The sequence below is a fragment of the Cyprinodon variegatus genome, unplaced genomic scaffold (genome assembly GCF_000732505.1).
Source record: "Cyprinodon variegatus isolate N-32 unplaced genomic scaffold, C_variegatus-1.0 Scaffold297, whole genome shotgun sequence".
Taxonomy (NCBI): Eukaryota; Metazoa; Chordata; class Actinopteri; order Cyprinodontiformes; family Cyprinodontidae; genus Cyprinodon; species Cyprinodon variegatus.
The window spans coordinates 733364-748041 of NW_015150750.1; the positions used below are offsets into that span (position 1 = coordinate 733364).

The following is a 14678-nucleotide window of genomic DNA, read 5'->3' on the forward strand; positions in this document are numbered from 1 at the left end:
TAAAGAAATGAATTCTTAACCAGAAAGCCGCTTCTCTACGTCCTCTTTCCCACTGATCGTCACTTGGCTCCCCTCACATTAGCAAAAAAAGCTGGGTCTGACTCCCCACTGGCAAGCTGCGTGTCCTCTGTCCCTACACCGCTGAGTGTCCAGTGACGCCATCATGCTGGGTTAGTATTGATGATGTCACCAGTGTGACAGGACAGTAAACAACGGAGAGCAACATGGAAGGTCATATTGGCAGACATCCATTTAAAATGTAGGCAACGGCATGAAAAAAGTGGTTTCTACTTTTACTTTTATACTTTAAGTAAATTTACAAGCCTGTACTTTGTTACTTTTACTTGAGTAAAGAAGTTTAATCAGTACTTCCACTTTTACCAGAGTATTTTTTAACACAAGTATCTGTACTTTTACTCAAGTACGGAAAGTGAGTACTTTTGCCATCTCTGGTTAGTGAGTTGTTTCCACTGCCACTAAAATGGATTGTTCCAGAGTATAAAAAAAGATTTTTGGCCAGTGGGAAATGGGTACATGTCTGCGTGGTTTATACACTGACAAGTCTGTAATTTCAGAATTATTATAAAGTGTGCTCTCATACACTCAGTCAGTGTAGGGACTTGTGAAGAACTGGTGTAATGTACATTATTTTCTCAGTTTTAGTGAGGACATGGGCAGCAGCATTCTGGATCAGCTGAAGCTGAATTTAGACTTGTAAGTGACTACTGACTTTCCCTTTGTTTTATAGATATGACCACTGCTAAATGACTGATGTGACTTTTTTCATCAGTTTCAATGTGTTGAAGGGAGCGTTTGTATTCCTAAAAACAAGCAAACTCTTGTTCATTGGTGGTATTTGTAAACCTTGAGCTTTTTTACATTCTCGTAGAATCATTAACTTTAGTGTATTTTCTTGGGACTTTATCTGATAGATCACATAAATATAGTCTATAACTATGAAGTTAAAGGTTCCTTAGAGAATTTTCTTTTCACGTTAACATGATAGCATCAATGAGCTGTCATACAAATCTCCTCTTCATCCACATATCAAATATGCTCTAATAGATTAAGGTCTGTTGACTCTAGGAGCCATTGGAGCTGAGTGGATTCATTCTCATGATCAATTAATCAGTTTAAGATGCTTTAAGATTGTGGCATGGTGCCTTATCCTGCTAGAAGACTGGTACAAGACAGGTTCAGCAATAATATTTAGCTCAGCTATAATGTTTCAAACAATGCTTGGACAGTATTCAGGGGCCCAAAGTGGGCCTAGAAAACATTCCTCTTCTTATCATACCCCAGCAGCAGGCAGAACCATGGATATAAGGCAGAGTGGATTCAGGCTTTCAAGGACTTTATCCCAAATTATCATTCTACAGCATTAATGCACACTGAACCTGAGACCCTTCAGACCATAAAGTATTTTCCATCTGTGTTATTGTCCAACTTTGGGGAGCCCTAATGGACTGTAGCCTTGGTTTCTTTTCTCCTGGCTGACAGAGTGAAGTCTACTCCTGCTGCAGCCTATCTGCTTCAAGGTGCCATCAGAGAAAAGCATACACCATACCTTGGTTGCCGAGTAGTTAGGAAGCACCTGTTGCTTTTCAACTAGAATGGCTATTGTTTCCGACCTCTGACATGAGCGACACATTTTTGCCCATGAATCTAGAGCTAGCTAGATATTTTCTTTTTTTTTATTTATTTTTTTATTATTCTCAGTAGGAAGTTTGTGAGTAAAAATCACATTAAATTAGCCCTTTTGAAAATATACACAGAGGAAGCAGCCTGGCAACAATGAAACATTGTAGACCATTTAAAATGTATTTCCTTCTATTTCGATGTGCAGTTTGAATCTCAAAAACTCATCTTCCTTTTGTTTAAATGACCAAATAAATTCAGTTGCTGTAGCTGCCATGTGGTTGGCTGATTTGCTCTGTGTGATAACTAATGACTAAACAGATTTACCTAACAAAGTGACCAGTGAGTGTAATGGTAAAAAAAAACCCCCAAAAACAAACAAACAAAAAAGCAGTTTTTACCATGCCATCGGTTTTAAAACATTGGTTCCTTTATCTTTTTTAGATCCTTAATTTATCAAGCTCAGTCATATTTTTTAGCTTTTTAATTCCACTTTCCACCCCATCTTACAAGGAAGCACGCCATATTATAAGTCATATTCTGGTCCAGTCTGGATTCCACTTTAGACAAAGACTTTTGGCTTTTCTTTGTTTGCCTGCTGCTGTCCAGACACAATGTCAGTCTCCTACTGGCGCATTGAGGGAAGTTTCTGCTTCCCCTTTAATTTTCAAACCTGGGCAGAGAAGTCAAGGTAAGTAGAAGGGATGATGCACTAAAGTTAACAGTGTGGATTTTCAGCCAAATGAAACGACATAACAGGCTTGGTTTAAACTTAAGAGCATTTACTCACTTGCTAAATATATCAAAAATGTTTTTTTTCCCTCTAACAATCAGGAGATTCCTCTGTCTGACATTGTTTGTGCGCATAGTTGTTTGACTTTGAGAGGGCGGGACTCTGGAGAGCGAAATGAACTAGGCGCGGCCAAGCGGAGCCCCATCCATCTATCACACGTGCAGACAAAGGGGGGACTCAACAACACAGAGCTTGGTGCCCCTCTCAAACTTTTTCCACGGACGCACGGGGACGCGCGCAAAGCGAACCAGCTCAGGTGAGTTGCATCCAACTGGGGATGGTGCGCTCGCTTTCTTCTCTTTGGAGTGGCTTGGTATGTGTGTTTCCAGTATAAAGTTGCGACTGTAGTTGGTGCGTCAGCGCACAAAACTTGAGGACAAAGCAGGAGCGAGAGACATAAAGAAGTCTAGGGGAGAAAGAGAGAGCGAGAGGAGCGGTCCTCTTTTCCTTTGTCTTTGAGGAGAGAACTTGAGGGGATGCTCAGAGACGCATCTTCACAAAGCTCATTTATAGCAAACTTGTGCTATTTCAGAAGGTGTTAAATCTGAGCTTATGATAGAAGTGAGATGGAGTAAGAGCTGGTGCCATGTTTTTGTCTCCTGGGGATGTTGCAACACACAAAACAAAGCCTGTCAGAAGTTTGCGCAAGGAAGAACCTTTTACGCACGCAGGAAAAAAGAAATCAAAGTTGCATATTTTGTTATTGTAAACGATTAAATTGCGCCTGCTATCGATTTTTATTTATAAAGTTACTGTATTTTATTTTTTGGGAAGTTGGAAGAGCATCGAGGGAATTATGTGCAATGCAATCAGGTGTACAGTCTGCAGGAAAGTGAGTCACAAACTTTACCTACATGATATGTTTAAGGGCAAAAAAAAGATGTGACCAGATGAAAACCAAATTAGTGCAAACGGAGGATCTCGAAGAAAGTTGTTGAAATCAGATCAACAGGTATAAGTCGCTGCAGCCGCGTCTTTGTTACAGTAAAGGCTCCTTTGTTCTCAACCCCATACAAAGAAGAGCGAAAGAAAAGAGCGCAAATCCAACAGGAAATGGCCGGTTTCTCCTAAAACTCATTTGATTGAATATCTTTTTAATGCTGTTATGTCAGATTACTGTCCAGAATAATACAGATTTTTTCAAAAAATTTATTTTGCACCTTGGAAATAATGCTTAACAACTTCAGTTTTAATTATTAGAGGACCAAAAGACAACTAAATGAACCCATGAGAGTAAAAAAAAAACCCCACAACAAACATTTTATTTTACCTAATAGTTTGTTTGACATATATGCACATTCCTCTGTGTAGTGAGTCCATCTGTAGTTCTAAACTCGCTCATATCAACAATAGATGCCCATTTATTGTTCATAAGGTGTAATAAAGACAATAATTTCTCATATATGCTGTTTTAACTAAAAAAAAGTTTATTACAACTTAATACATTCTTCTTTAAGCCTCACTTAACTATTAAAAGTTTATTACTCCTCTGTTAACTTGGACATGTTTAGCAATTTTGTTGTTTAAAAATAAACTTGTTTTATTTACAACAGTTCTGAACTCCTAAAACTTTGCAGAATATGTTACTGTAAAGCTAGGAGTTTATTTACAATAAAATCAATGTGTTCTGTACCGCATGATTTGTTAAAGTTTTATAACTGTTGATTCAAAATGTATTCTGAAAAAAACAACAACTTTAGATTACAGTAATTATAGCTAATAGCGGGAGAGCAGTCATAACTCAATCTTGGTATTTCATAGCCAATTCTTATTTATCTTAAAGTGTCTATCTCAAACGTGTACAATGGCTAAAAAACACTGTGATGAATATATGTGTTTATGCAATTGAATGAACGAAAAACAGTAAACACCTGGATTTTATTTAGTAGTAGATTTGTTAAAAAAATGTTTTGTGATATTACATTAATGTTACATTGGTTTCCCACTATACACCAGTGCAGGACTAATTTTCCCTGGAAAGGAAAACACAGCAGTGGTTAGAAGATTATTTCAAACTGATAAATGTTTGACATCAAATAGTTTACAGAGCACAGAGCAAAACTTTGATTTATTTGCAATTTTTGCTACAATCTTCCTAACCTGTTTTTTGATTTGTCTCCATCTTCAGGTGGAATTTTAACTCAGGTTGTTTTGCACAGCATCTCCCGCGGAAGGTGAAGGAAAAATAAAATACGCACAAACAGCATGAAGGTCTCACCTATCAAGCAACGTTTCAAGAGAGAAGAGGATTATGAGGCTATGGAGCTTATTTTTGGGAGAAGGTAAAGACTTATCGCACGTAGGATTTAAACTTCAGCAACAGCATTGCCAGTCAGATTGCATTTTAGGGAACCCTTGGAAATCCAGAACTCATGGAGACACTTTTAAGGATTATAAGAATTCTTTGTAACTCTCTCTGCAAGACATATCTTGGACTTGAGACTGATCCTACTCATCCTTCTGCATGGGTAAGTTATATGTGATGATCCCAGATATTGTTCAGTATATGTATATGCATAGCATTGCTGATAATGAAGTAGAAATAAAGACAACAGAAGCTATTTTACCAAATCTGATATTTGAAACAACAACCCGGCAGCAGCTGTTTTTAACAGAAAAATAGAAGTAGAAATAAAATGGTAGATTTTAAGTCTTTGGCCTTTAGTAAAAGCATCATGTTTTCACTGTATGGGTTTGACACAGAAAGTTAAACAAAAAAGTGCTTTTACTCCTGCAAAATAGTGGATATATTTAAAATTATAATTCAGATAAATAGATCCCTACAATTACATATGTTCTGTTTTATAATAATCTAAAATTCTACCCTAGTCAGGCTGTCTGCACCAGTAGCCAACAACTATGTAACAGACATCCTGATTGTAGTTTGACAACTCTATTGTCTTTTCCTTAATCACAGAATGAAGGCCTTTATTTTGAGCTACCAAAAATAATGTTTCACAACAGTGAAATCTGTCTTTGTTGTAAGTGAAGTAAAAGTGTTGCAATTTTTTTTTTCTCCGGCCAGAATTCCAGGAGGATAAATAAACAGGTGGGGGAGGGGCAGGATGCTTTAAGTATTTGCTTTAGTTACTTAATTTATTTGTTTTGAAGCTAGAATGTTTGAAACTCTTGGGTATTCTTAATGCAGCCATATATTAAAGTAGTCATTTCTTCTTTTTTCAGTCCACATTTCTCACACTATGATTAGCTCTCTGTTTAGTTACATTAATTGTTCATTATTTTGAGATATGCTGAAATATTTTCAGATTTATTGTAACTGTGCAACAATTCTATAAAGTGCAACACCAACTAGCAACATCATGTTATACCAGGAGTTTTAGCTGCTCCAATTTAACAATTCCTAAGATTTCATCTCAGAAAAAGCACCACATTCTCCTCCATTTTTCTAGCATTTGGGAACATAGAGTTGCACAGCATTGCCCCTCTCCCACCTGATGCTGGGAAGTGCAGTACAATGGGCAGAAAGAGCTTTTTTTTTACCTTTATCATAGACAAAGAAAGTCGGCTGTCATAAAATATTTCCTATTGAGAAAACAAAGGACAGTCAACTTAAATGTCAGTACAGTCAATCTTACATAAAATATAAGTGTCTTATTTTTATATAAGACACTTAATAATACACTTGTTAGTAGACTTGGGCTTCCATGGTTCAGTGACATCAGTTCATAAATTTTTGTTCTTAGATGTCGACCTAAAGCTGATAAACTATCTCACTTCAAACATTTAGTTTTTTACACTTTCACTATTTGATGGAAACACAATAATTTAACCAGCATGTTTTAGAGCATTGCCCTTTAAGTTATGATCATAAAAGGGTTGATTAAAATAAAAGATATTTGAGTAATTTCTCATTTTTTATGAAGCTTAAGGGAGAAAAAAAAATAAGATAATCTTATTTTGTGGTGAAACATCGGAGATTAGATTTTAAGCCATATCACCACACCTTTTTGATGGCTATTATTTAATTTGGCTGTTTTTTATTCCGTAGTTATACTTAATTCTAGACTTTTAAATTAACAGTAAATCAATTTTATACACAATTTTAACTAAAATGATTTCTATTTCTTCATATTTCAAAAGTAAAAGTCATAATTTTTTGCTTTTTCTCTACTAAAAACGAGGGTTTTAAATCCCAGCAGTGATACAAAGAAACTTAATGTTGAGAATCATATTTTATTCTTCATGTTACATCCAACAATTCAGTTCGGTGACTTGCAACACGAAAGCAAATGTCTCTCAAAATCTTGCTTTATATGCTTACTTCATACTTGCTTGTGTTGTTCAGCCAAGCAACGTCCTAAAGCTGCATGACTTCATTGGATTGTAGGGCAATGAGCGAGCAGGATTCACTGCTTTCTCACTCTCTCTCTTTAGAGGTCTTTATCAATGATGTCACTGGGAGCCAATTACAACTTACAACCGCTCTTGTCATCTTTCAAGCTCCGCCCCTCTTGTGCATGGCAGCCGTCATGGTCATGCAGCATCTCATTTTCACTATGTATTACCGTGCAGCGCTGAGGCACAGACACAGTGGGCGTGCAGCATGTGGAAGGACTTGGATGAAAATCTGCCATGTTCATTCAGGAATGAGTTCCTCATCGCTGTAAGCAAATATTACAGAAGAGATGACTGCAAAAGTTAGGAAGAAGGACATTTCCTTTCACAAGGATTCTTTCGGCAGTAAAAATGTTCACCATACTGTGAATAAGCAAAAAAGTCTACCAGAAAATTCAGACGTTCTTTATTTAGTGTATATTTGATATCCATAAAGACTTACAGTAGGTACTAGGCTTGGATGTTTTTTGTCTTTGTCAAATTATTACAGCACCTAACAAAAGAATTCATGCCTCTTAAATCATTGCCATATTTTCACAGTAGTTATAATATTTTATTGGGATATTGTTTCATTCAAACACAAGGTAGTGCATAATTGTAAAGGCAGAAGTAAAATGATGCATGTGTTTTCTGATTTTTACAAGTGAAAGAGAGTGGCGTGGGCCTTTTTCCTGATCACTGCCAGATCTTTACCAGTGTTGCCCAACCTTGGCCTTCAGGGCCCACTGCCCTGCTGTTTTATGTTTTATTATGGGTTATTAACAGAGCTCTGTGGTACAGTATTTGTTGGCAAACAGGAGACAATTCTGTAATTTGAATGAGGTATGTTGGAGCAGAAACGCATTCAGAACGTGAAAGACTGGGTCCTCAGCAAACAGGAGATCCATTTATTGTAGGGCTGCAAATATTGATTATTATTGTTTTCAAATAGCTGAATCTGTCGAATATTTTTTAAATTCATAGGCCTAGATTATTAATCAGTTAGCCACAGGTTCCTTAAAGAAGACTTTGCATAAAATTAAACCAGTGAAACTAAAACTTTTTCACTTGAGGTGTTTTGGATAGATCAGATTGACAGATGAAAAAGTTTTTTTTTAGCCTTAAATAAAAAATGTTTTATGTATATATATTTAAAAAACTCTTTTGTTATAGTAACTGCTCTAAGTGGGCTACTCTGTCTGTGTTAACGATTACTGGATTACTGAATAAATTGATGATTATTTAATAATCAATTAATCATGATTCATTTGATTAATTGTTTCAGCCCTAATTCAATGTAACTATTTTATAATAGCCTTGTCTGTAAGTATTTTTAGGGTTCTTACTCTCCTAGAAGGGGAAACTTCATACCAGTCTCAAGTCCTTTGAAATCTCTAACAGATTTCATTCCAAAACTACCAGTCTGCTTAACCATCGTTTGCTTAACACTGTTAATGTCTATTATTTATATTGGGTGGTGTTGGCCTAGCTGTTAGGGCAGTAAGCATGTGCTCTGAGAAGGTTGCAAGTACCCGGTTTGATCCCCACAGCCTGCACTCTGGGTTCCTGAGCAAAACTCTTAATCCCACACTGCTCCCCTGGCGCCACACAATGGCAGCCCACTGCTCCCCAAGGGGATGGGTTAAAATGCAGAGAGTTAATTTCCCCATTGTGGGACAAAAAAGGGATTTACATTATTTGTTCTCTGCCACAAAGTTTTGCCTCCAGAGTTACCATGGGCCTCTTGGCTGCTTCCCTGTTAATTATCTTCTTCTCTGACCTTTGAGTTTAAGTAGATCACCATGTCTTGGTAATGCCCCTGTCACCCCTTGACAGTTTAGACCAGCGAATGCCTGACGTACGGAAAATATGGCAAAAATGCTGGCATACATTGGATAAGTTATGGGCACGCTTGCACACGTCGACATACGGCGAGTACGTCGAGGCGTATGCCATCGTATGCTCATAAATGGGCCATAAGTTACAGGTAAATTATCTGATTGTTCAAATACATTAAGAGTAAGTTACTCATAAGTCGTGGCATCTAGCTTATCCAAAACTTATAATAACTTGTGCATAACTTATGCGTAACACGTATCTGACGTGTTCCAAACGATAGCTGAACGTGTTTCTAACTTACAGCTACTGTATAATGGCGTATTGGCAGCGTTTTGGTAGAAAAGGGGGTTCACAGGAGGAAACTGGCAGTTCTCCTCAAGACTTCATCCCCATCATAGGGTGAGCTAGAAGGTGAGTGTGATGGATCCTCCCTGCATTCGCGCCCACGGCCACGACCAACAAACTTCCTAGCAGACATGATGCTGAATCTGCTGCGACTGCAAACCTTCTTCTCTTCTTTTTCTTTTTTCTTTTTCTTTATTTTTTTTGGCAGGTGGTAAACAGCAGCTAAGTTAATACCGCGATCAAAGACATCTTTTTATGCAGGCCAGGTGCCTCTGGGTGCATTGCTGCCCCCCTCAGGAAACTGGTTTGTGACATTTCACGGGCATTACGCTATCATGGATTATGCATAAGTTAGGCTGTCGTTAGACATAAGCTCTGGACTCCTAATGAATACGCTATGTATTAGGGGTGGGTATTGGCAAAGAAGTCATGATTCGATTCAAATCACGATTCACATGCCACGATGCAATTCTATCACGATGCATCACGATAATATTGCGATGCATTGCGATATTTTCACTGAACACTAAGAAAAAGATACAGCCCTTACCAGTGGCTGACTGACTGGGTATGATCTGGATAGTGTCTTCAATTGATACATAACTGAAAGCAACTGAATTCATACATAGCTGTATTTATTGAAACGACTTTTGGAGGTGTTGCCATGAAAACAAATACTGGACAGAAATATTACTATTACTGGTGTGGACACACTGACAAAAAGATCCTAGGATTCATAAAACTTAAAATAACAAAATAAGGATAATCAGTGCCGTTTACATGGCCTCAGTGGTCCTTTAAACCAATGAAATGAAAACATTCAAATGTATATTTCCCTTTTTGCAAATAACGTGTGTCAAATCAATTTCATTTTTACCTTCTTTGTTTTTAAAACCAAAATGCATCAAAGCATCTGACTTGAAATGTGATGGAACCGCGGGGCGAATTTTCATAGTGTCCTCCATGTTTTATTTCATATGACTCGTCGCAGTATCCCACGGCCGGAAATGCTTGTGACACAAGGCAGCGGGCGTCAACACATCCGCAGCGACACCTACTGGACTGGAAGTTGTATTCCACTTGATTTGGCTGATGTGAGCCAACCATTAATGTATTTTATTTGTTCATTCTTTTAAATTAAGAATCGATTCTTGCCATCAAGAATCGATGCAATAGATCACAAGAATTAGAATCGCGATGCATCGTCACGGCGATTATTTTGCACACCCTTACAATGTATACACCCAAAATTGAAAAAAAAAAACATAGAAAGTTCAGCGTATGCCAGCGTTTTAGGAGATTCTGGGACGTCAAATCCCAGAGACGCTGTCTAAATCGGCAAGGTGTAACATCTCCCTAAGTCTGCAGATGTGTCACCCTTGAACTTCAACTAATGTTCTCTTACAGTCTTATAAGACCTTTGAAGGGTACGTGCATTATTATAGCAGTAGCATACATTTGGACTTTTTGTACTCAGTTTTTTAATATTGTGATTTTAATTATGTATATGTACACCCTCGCAGTGTTCGTGTAGAATCAAATTATGTATTATACTTAACAGCAGGTGTCATGACCTAAAGAGTGACATTTTTCTGTGTCATGCTGCTTTTGAGCCACAGAAAATGGTAATAGCCTGGAAATGACTGAATTATAGGAAAACCAGGTCAGTGATTTCTGACGCACAGGTGAGAGTTTTTGTTCAGTGGAAGAGTGAGTGTTGACATGAGTCATGATGTTTGATATTTGAAAACACATGTTTAGACAGAGAAGATCAGAATCTTAGGAGTGTAGTTTCTGCATCAATCATTTGGCTTGATTTTGTCTTTAGAGTAAAGACAAAATAAAATGTTCTTGCTGGGCTTAAAGTATAAAGTGTGAACATTTGTGTAATTTATTCTTAGGTCTTTCAAGGTCTAAATAGGTATAAATGCTTTGTCCAGGAGATCTTTTTATTTCATCTACCTTGTCTGTGTATACAGAAACTCGTTTTATCAGAAGCTGAATATGGATAGCTCAGACTGTCTGTATTCACTTCAATTGAAATTAAATGCATTAGTTTAAAAATGAATTTCATTAAATGCCTGATAAAAAATTACATTGAGTGATAGAACTAAAAGAGAAGGCAGACAAACTGAATTTTTAATACATTTTCATATCAAAGGAATTTTGTTTCTATACCTTGAAATGAAGTTTTGGTTTAGTGAAATTAATCTGCAGACAAATGCATTTATAATGAATAAAGATTCAGTCTGAGCAACTGAAATTCAGCTTTTGATGACATGTTTTTGCCCTTTCTCATGAGATCAACAATTCACCCATCAGGACTGTTTTTATTTTTATTTTTAGCTTCGTCTTCTGAAATCTAACATGCTCATTCATTACTATCATTTCCTCAGCTGTCAGACTCTGTTATCTACAAATAATATTGAATTACAGTCATCATGTTAACATCAATGTGGGCAATATTGCAATAGCAAAGGACCACTACAATGGACTATTGAACTTCAGCTGCCAAGCACCCATCTGCATTTCAATAATATTTGCAGTCAGACTGAGGAATTTACAACTGAAGCCTGATTGACATTTATGACAAACAAGGGTGGCAATAAATACCCCAAGTGAAATATATAATTATAATCACTGAAGCTATACTATTTTCCAATTTTATGGACAGTATGTGTCTATGTTGTATTTAAATATTTGTTAAATATTTTCCTTTAATTTAGTCATTTCTTATGTCTTTTTTGTTTGCCTTCATCTCTCTTGGCGTGTAGATGTGAGGTGGATAGGAAGTGGGACTGTCTCTCGACTTTTTAAGTTTGGTGGAAACAACTGAAGTAGCAAATGAAATAAGGTTGAACGTACAGCTCAGATGACGTCCACAATGAATGGAAGCATGTGCATTCACAGCACTTTCAATAAATTCTTACATCTGTCTGTCTGTCTATACTAGTCTGTATGTGATCAATTTAATCAAAGTTCAATATTTTAGGCGTGGCTCTTTGATGTGGATTCTTTGTGGAGTTAATCTTTCACGGATTAAGCTGTCTTAATTTAAATTAAAATAGACATTCTTGCCTGTTTTTCTTTTTTCTTGTGGTATTTGTTTAATTTCCATTGGAAAGTGATCATGTATAAAAATATAAAGCCAAAAAGAATAATAAAAAAGAGAAAAATCGGTGCATCTGTAAGGGAACTGGTGTAGTTAAAATTCTGCTCTGATGAGCCAGACTCCATTCAGTTCAATTAAAAAGTACTTTATTAATCCCAAAGGGAAAATAAATAAAATTAAATAAAACCAGCCTCTATATTCATGAAGAATGCTTTCATTTGGGACTAAAGCTATTATATGTGTTGGCAACTGAGTGCTTTTTTTTTTCTTTGGACATGCATTCATAAGGCTGACCAATTTCACCAAAGTCCATAAAAATGCTTTTTGGCGCCAGCCAGATTAATCTATGGTGCACATCATTACCAATCCACATTTAATGTTCAGTTAATTTTAAATGAGCCGTGAAACTGTGTCTGCATTTTGGTCTGATAGTAAAGATTGATTATATTCATGGCAAATGCAGTATCTGGAGTCAAACAAACATTTGTCTTCAAAGTTATTATTCTGGATTCAAGTTAAAGTGGCCATTTTTAGTATGAACTGTTTCTATATTTAAAGCCATTAGGGCAATTAGCCACAGCTTTAAAAAAAAAAATCATGACTAGTTCTCATACTGAAATGCTTTTGCATTTTTAAGCTACTATCTAAATTGCTGCAAACATAAAGAGGTGGAGAATAAGTATTTTGCAGCCTGAGAGGATTTTTCTAAGTTTATTCTGTCAAACAGCAAGGCAACAAAAAAAAAAAGCTTCATTATACTTTAAAATAAGGCCCTCAAAGATATATGCAGGCTACTAATCTTAAAGCTTTCAGCTTCTTATCCAAGGCTTTATAATAGTAGCTTAAACTTAGTTCACTATGCAAAGTCACATATTGATTCCAAGTAAAGACAAGGGGGGATATTATGCCCTTTTTATTTTTATGAATAAGTGTTTAATGACATCCCTTTACACCCAACTGATATAGTTTCGAAGCTTAAATGTTTGTGTCTTCATCCTTATGTCCTATATACCTCATCCTCCTCCATCTTTTTGTGCTCGCAATGAAAGCCCGGATGAAGTCATTGCTGAATCTGCAGCTATGTAAATCATAAAAAAAATCAAAATCAAAGAGATTCTGACTTTTAATAATTCAATAAAATATCACAGTGTTGATTATAGTGTGTATCCATCACCACAGAACCTTAGGTGTTTTACACCTCTAACCCAAATACAGGCATATATTTTGTCAATGAATGCACACAAAATGTGATTACAATCTTTCTTTTAACCTGTCATATTACTTGTCTCTGAAGTGATCTGTATGCTACACTTAAATGCAAAGTTTACTGAACAAAAATGTAGGTAATTATTCTCACAACCATCCTGTAACACCCCACCAGAAACCTATCAGCTTTATTTTTTCAGCTCACTGACTGCATCTAGGTGCCAAAGTGTGCAGCCACATGCAGGAAAAAATATTAATCTATATATAGGCTAGTTGATATTTATCTTTTATAAAGCAATATAACAACTTATTTTAGCTAAGGTATAGTCTATTTCAGTTTTAAAACATGCAGCGTTTTTCTTGTCTTATATTATGCTCATTGAATTCTGACTCTAGTAGATCATGGGGGATGCTCTGATGCAAGTGCTGACATAAGGCAAAATGTGTTTTAGATGGAGTTTGGCAATATACCACCTGCTTAAACAGATTTGGTAAGGAAAAATTTATCTTTATAAAAAAAAATGCAGTGATTAAGATTTGCCAGTGGTGGAAACCTGGAGCTGTAATAATCTCATTTAATGTCACCCTGCAGCTGAATTTAGGTTGATATTCCTTTTGTGCTCAAAAGTGAGTCATACAGGACACCGCACTCCGGGTACAGGACAGTAAATTACAGGGCAGCAAAACATAAGACCCACTACTACTAATCATGATGACAGTCCTAATTTACTAAGCTGAAGGCGTTTTGTGGTCATCCTCCTGCAAACTATCAAAGCTTAGTTTTACCATTTGGTGCCTGTAGCCCTGAGATAAGTTAATGCTCTCTGCTGTAATGCTAATACTTAGCAGCACTGGGGGACTAGAATAAATGATTTCTTTATTATAGTGCACTACTCTGAGAAGTTGGATAAGGCAAGATATAGAGAGGGTTAACAAAAGTGAGGGTTAACAGAGAGAAAATATAAAGATTTAGATTGAAAGAGAAAAAATTGGCAACAAATATGTAAAGAAGAGGAATAAAGCAGAAGTTAGTCTTTTACTGCACTTTAAATTTGTGTTTCTTCTGTTAAGACAAAATCTCTTACCAAGACTGTGAGCAAGGAGGTCATAAGTGAAGTAGTAAATTTATTTTCCTGTTTGAGACGTAGAGAAGAAAGATAACCAGAGGGATTTTCTTAGATTGGTACATTTGAAGCTTTGAGCTCAGGAACGCTACCAGGTAATATTGGAACATAATAACCTTACTGATGTATTTTACAGCTTTGAAATGAACACTGCTATGGACAAATCCCCAAAAGATGTGACCTTTTGATCATTTTTGGCCTACTTTTACATACCCATAACATATAACATACATATATATATATATATATATATATATATATATATATATATATATATATATATATA

The 14678-nt window shown here is 36.3% G+C and overlaps 1 long non-coding RNA gene across 1 annotated transcript in view; it reads left to right on the forward strand.

The window, feature by feature from the left end:
- The first annotated feature begins 4873 nt into the window (after window positions 1-4873).
- LOC107090497 overlaps window positions 4874-14678 on the forward strand; it is a 115847-nt gene continuing 106042 nt past the window's right edge. Inside the window, exon 1 of the long non-coding RNA XR_001481483.1 lies at window positions 4874-4899. This is a non-coding gene — a long non-coding RNA (uncharacterized LOC107090497). The remainder of the gene's footprint in view (window positions 4900-14678) is intronic.